Here is a 6,537-nt window from a genome sequence, read left to right on the forward strand (position 1 = left end):
CTGAAAATCATTTTTTTACTTATAAACCAATAAAGAGAGAGAAAGAAAACATGCTGTCAAAAAAACCTCACCTATGTCATCACTTTTTTTTATACTACCTATGTCATATATGCTTGAGTAACACAGCTCGTGTATACATTTGGCTAATACATAAATTGAATACAGTATGAAATATATAATAATCGATAACTTTATTGAGTTTGGCTTCTTTAATTTTGGAGGAACCAACTTCAATTTTATTAATATTTTATAGCATCAATATTCAATAGTGTCTAAGATCTGTTCTTATCTTGGGACTCAGATACGGATCCGGTACATGGAAGTAACTTGATTTGCGAGTACTGTATGATTTGTTCTTCACATGCAAAGGATCGATTTAACAATGCACGTAAGACAATTTTATAAATTTCCCTGACCAACACGACTTGGAGGTTCTCAACCCATGTGCAGGGCCAAGTTCTTCTCAACAAATTACAGAGAGTAATTAATAAGCAATCCCTTTGTATCCTTCATTTGGTAATTTTAAAGGGTAATGTGCTGTCAATTTTTTAGTATGGATACTATTATTGTTCAATGGGCTGTCACTATATGAGCTGACTGATTTTAACTTATGTTTTAGATTTTAATAAAATTATTTATGAAAAGAACTGTATTTAAAAATTGATTTATATATGAGAATGATATTTTGAAAGTAAAATTATAAAAGTTAAATAAATTTCAAGAGTTGTTTTGCGCCAAAATAACTTCTTATCAACATATATATATATATATATATATAATATAGTTTTGTAAATAGGATAATGCTCGTTTTTAGTTTTAAAAAAATCATTTCATTTTCATCTCTCATTTATATAAATACTATATGTGATTTTTATTCTTTATAAAAAGTCATTTTTTAAGGATAGCATATGATATATTATTATAAATGAAACAATAAAAAAAGATAATTTATTTTCTTAACTGAAAATGAATATGACTATGGAGACTAAAAATATATTTAATTTTAATTCAAAATAAAAAAGTTGTTATCTTTCTCGAAATTAATTTTATTATTTGAAAATTTTATTTTGATTTTTTTTCAAAAAAAATTGTCAAATATTATTTAATGATCGATGTTCAAATAAATTCTTATTGCATCTAACGGAATTCTATTGATAAACACAGACTATCATATACCAACCCAACAATAAGCACACAGGTTCAACTCTCTTGTGAGTTGGGTTGGATTGCAGAATTGTTTTTAAAATAAAATAAAATAAAAATTGTCAAATATTATTTAATGATGTTGAAAGAAATTCTATTGTTACACAATATTAAATATCAACCCAACCATTAAATAGAGTTGAATTGGTCTTGATATAGGTGGATTGAAAAATATTCAACTTCACAAAATAGTTAATAGTCAGTTATCACATTCATTATTTTAAAATCAATGAGTGAGATATTACCAGTATTTCATTAATTAAGAGAGGTGTTTACATTTAGTAGTTTAACAATTCTTTCAAAAAAGAATATTTGTAGGAAAATAAAAATAAAGAATTAAAACTAGAGTTTAACTAGCACTCACAGTGAATATAACAAATTTGTACATTATCAATTAATTTATTAAAATTTTAAGATAATTATTATATAAGTGAATAAATTTATTATATATATGATATTTTTAATTAGGTGATAGTGAAAAATGTGTCTACACTATAATTAACTAATTTTACCTTATTTAATACTTATTTTTAAAATATCATTTATTTGAGGTGTTAATTTTAATGATTTTTTCTTATTGTTAATATTAAATTCTCATAAAGAATAAGTTAAAAAAATTAATTAAAATTAATATAATTAAATATGATTAACTAATTTTTTTAATTAATATGTCGTATTTTTTTCCTTGTATATGAAACATGAAGGAGTAGTCTATATATTTTTTATTATTAAAAATATTATTTTACTAAAAAATCGTAACATTTAATATTATCAAATATTTTTATTACAGTTTTAATGAAATAATTATTATTATTTTCTTAGTTATTTCTTTAAGGAAATAAATAACAAAGCCATTTCCATACTCGTTCCATCAACAAGTTTCCTATAATAAAAGTAATTTTTTGAATGAATCCCAAGTATCTTTAGGCCTGAAGTCAAGAACTATATTAAGAGAATGACCTTTTTAAATAAGTCTTTTTAAATAAGTAGTTTTCTATATGCACAAATCTAATATTAAATTCCTAATCACATTTAAAAGGATAGATTTTATTTATCAACCATGTTAATGAAAAATATCTAAGATCATAATAATATAAAAGTCATTTTTTTATTACTGTAACATTATTAGTGTGGAGTTTCCACACATGTTAAAGAAAAATACTCAGTTTGGGAATATATTAATTTCTGTACATATTTCAGTCACACTAGAGCATGTATGGATTCCGACTGGTCGGGAATACTTCGTTTTATTACATATTTCGTAACCTTCAAAAATACATTTACACACTTGTATGAATTTCTATAAAAACAAGATAATTTTTTTTTTCAAACTCAGTTTAGAAAACATAAATTATGTCCAAATTAAGTTTTCCAACTTTAACCCAAACATGCACCTAATCTTTTAAAAATAATTCCACACAAAGTAATTCTACATAATTTTAAACGCAACATCTCTTTTCCAATGAAGCCAAAAAAAATAAAAATAAAAACACAAAATCTAAATAAAGACTAGTAGTCTATAAACACAACATCTCTATCCATTCCATTATTTTGATGAAATTAAGAAAAGTTAAAAGATACACTTTGAAACCGACCCAACAGACAGCCCCTATCTTAAAGGAGAGAAATACATGAACATGAAACTTGAACAAAGCTTTCACAATATTATAACATCATTAAGAATAGGATAATCTGGATTTATTCCTTACTTACGTTGTGTGAAAAAGGATTATTTTATGAGGCACAACTATAAAGAGACAAGGATGCGTGGATTTGTTTTATGGAAGAGATACGTATCTTTTTGCTTATAGAAAATTAATGGAACCTTGGATTGGATGATTCTAACCCTGCCTGGATGCCCATGTATAACACATCCCAACGTTCCTATTGGATACCAAAAATTGCCATATGTAATGAGACGAATATATAACACTGAACAAGGGTAAAGAACACCGGAAAAGACAAAATATATATTTAAAAAAAAGTTTAAACGTGTTTTTAATCTCTATGAAATTAATCAATATTTTATTCTGATTCCTATAATTTTTTTTCTTCTAAAATTTGAAATCGTTATTTTGGTTCTAGTAAAAATGATTGATTTTTTTCACTGAATGATGAATTTTAGTTTTAATTCTTGTAATTTTTTTTATAATTTTTATGCCTCTAAAATTTGAAACACTATTTCTGGTTCCCTAACATTCATTTTAAGATAAGTAAATATATTTATTTTAGAGATATTGAAAATAATTCTATAAGCGTCAAATAGTCAAATATTGATATTGTATCAAGATATTAATGAGTACTACGTAGATGAGATAGTCTCTTGGCCACGAGTTTGGTTCCAAAGACTTAGGAGGATAAGGGTAGATCAAACCTCAAAGTTTAATAAACTTTTATAAAAATACTTATAAATTAATAATGTCTGATAGCAAAAATCAAATCTATATTAGTGTGAGATATGCATTTAATTTTTACGAACTAGACCAATCTTTATATGCACCACTCGTTCAATATATAAGCAGTTAACGAATGTCATAAGATACCAAGAACGGAAAATAATTATTTACAAGTTTAGAGTTACAAGATCAAAATCAAAAGTTACTCATTTTACTGACAATGAAAACATATATAAACCTTAAAAATTGGCAAACTAAGTTTAAAATATTTATCACACATGCAAATCAGCTGTTTCTTTTTCTTTTCTACTTTTTTTAATTAAAAATATTTTAACAAAAAGCAATACTAAGAAGAATATTATTACTTGTCATTTTTTTAAAATGATGCACCTCTAAATAAAGGCTACACCTCAATTACTGGGAAAAACGACTGCTGGCATAGCAAGTAAATATTCATGTCATCATCAAAACTTGTCTAGTCTTCATTCTAGCTGCTAGCAAGGGGGTGGATTGAACCCTTGTCCATTATTAAAAAGCCATAAGTGCAGCCATCAAACATAGTACTAATTTGTATGACCTTGGAATAAAATCCACTGAAACTTGAGTAATCGAGTCATTCTAGAAAGAAAAAGACTTTTGGCAGAGAGCACAAGGAATTCATAATTATTCAACTGTAAAACAGACCCTTGTAATAGCAAAATTGATGCTTTCCAATAAAAGCTTCACTCACATTCAAAAGCTAGGCATCTCTAAACGAAACCATCTCATTGAATCTAAACATCAATGGCTTGAGTGTGGATAGAGACAATTAGTAAAATAGTTCCTCTAGTTCTATCTCACTCACTTTTCTGCTTCTTAAAGAGTCACCAAAATTATTCCTCCCAGCAAATAAGAAAAGATATACTTTATTTGGTACGTTTAGGTACTATTTAAATTCAATAATTAGTGTATAGTGTGTAACGATATCTTCTAAAAATAAATAACATGCTTCAAATCAATACATTTTCTGATCAATTATGAGTAATTTAAATACCTATAATTAATGTCGATAATGGCTATACTCTTGGCAATTTCTCGTGACAAAATTTGACTTTGGAAATATCCTTTTCCCGCCTCATAATCATTTGCCAATGAAAGTGGGTTCATTCCCCCACCAATTCCCATAGCAAGGAATAAACAAAACAGCATTTATTTTTCATCAACATTGCTTCGAGATCGACACAGTTTTGACCATAATTAACCGTCCTTTGTGGTGGGTTTAATCAATGCATTTACTTAAAGTTGCTCAGCTGCTCAAAGGTAAAAATAATTGTGGAATCCACCTCTGCAACGCCACCAGAAAAATAGAATTTAAGACTTTCACTGACTGTGAGCAACTTGCGTATCTTGCATGCCAAAAGTAATGAACCTACAAGGAAAAATATATGATTTTTACAGTGGAAGATTTGAAAGTTTTAAAGAAAAAAATAAAGTAAACCATTTTAACTGTTGATGAAAGAAATTAATATTTTGATATGATCACAATTCATATTATATATATATATATATATAATATGATATTAATCATCATTAAAAAATAAAATTACTTACTTTATCTTTCAAGTTACTCATTTTAGAATGCTTGACTTTTATTTTTTAATTTAAGATCACATATACATGTATCAATCACAAGAAAAAATTTAACTCAAGTTGGACAAAATTATTTTGTAAAATAAATTTCTTACTTCACATATTTAACACGGTTATATGTCAGAAAACTTGAATCTCAATCAGTACAATGTAAACATAACTGGATAATATAATGCTTACACTCATTTTCATTCAAACTGAAGTTAAAAGTAAATCCAACACAACATTTGCTTCACTCATTTTCATCCAAACTGGAGTTAAAAGTAAATCGAACACAACATTTGATTAATGCTAAATGATGTATCACTTAATTTTAATAATTTTTTTTACAGATTTAATAATGCATTTTAATTTCACCAAATATAAAAAACTATTTTTTTCATTCATTTGTTATAGAAGGATCTAGATTTGTCGAAGGTTTTGTAACAGAAAATTTGCTCACCCATCCCAAATAATTAATTGTGTCCTGGCAAATGAAAATGATTCTATTACATAATATATCTTAAGTGGACGATGTCTTGGAGTTGGAGTACTTGAAAACCTTCACTTTTCTTATTTTTCTGAAAAGATTTTGAGCACTGTCATTATTTAAACAATTAAAGGTAGTGATGATTACTAGTTCCAAATTATGTATGAGTAGGATTAGTCCCCACATTGATGGGCATACGTGTGATGCACATGCCATGGTAATACAAACATGATCACTAGATATCATGGGTCATGGCCTTTGCAAATTGCAATGTTGCAGTTCTCCACTCCACTTTGTTCTCTCGGTCCTTTTCTTGCCTAGCTTTGATAGCGATCGATATTAATTAACTGTGCACAGTGCATACTGCAGTTAATTAAAAATAATAATATTTTTATTAGAAAATCATAGTATAATTTTTATGAACTTTTTATTTTAAGTTTTTTAATCATACCCTGAAAATACTTTTTATCGTTTGCGTTACATTTATCTTGCCCTACCTTCACAAATCACAATTATTGTTTTTCTGTATAAAATCGGTGGTTTGGGTTGTTGGGATTGTTGCACGACTTATTGCCTGATTTATTGGTACTACATCATCAAATTAACAGTAACAATGAAAGCGACAGTGAAACTATCACAGTAAAACTCTCTGCTACCCTCAACCTCCCCAAACAAATACAGTTTACTTTACCTAAAGCAACCCGGGCAAGGCTCGGTCAGTCGATTGCTTTGAGTGAAATTAATTTTAATAAAATTAAATAATTTGAGTGTAAGTAATTGAAATATGTTCTTTCTATTAAAATTTATAGAACATAATTTTCCTATGTTCAAAAAAGCTTA

Source organism: Glycine soja, chromosome 2, assembly GCF_004193775.1.
Source record: "Glycine soja cultivar W05 chromosome 2, ASM419377v2, whole genome shotgun sequence".
Taxonomy (NCBI): Eukaryota; Viridiplantae; Streptophyta; class Magnoliopsida; order Fabales; family Fabaceae; genus Glycine; species Glycine soja.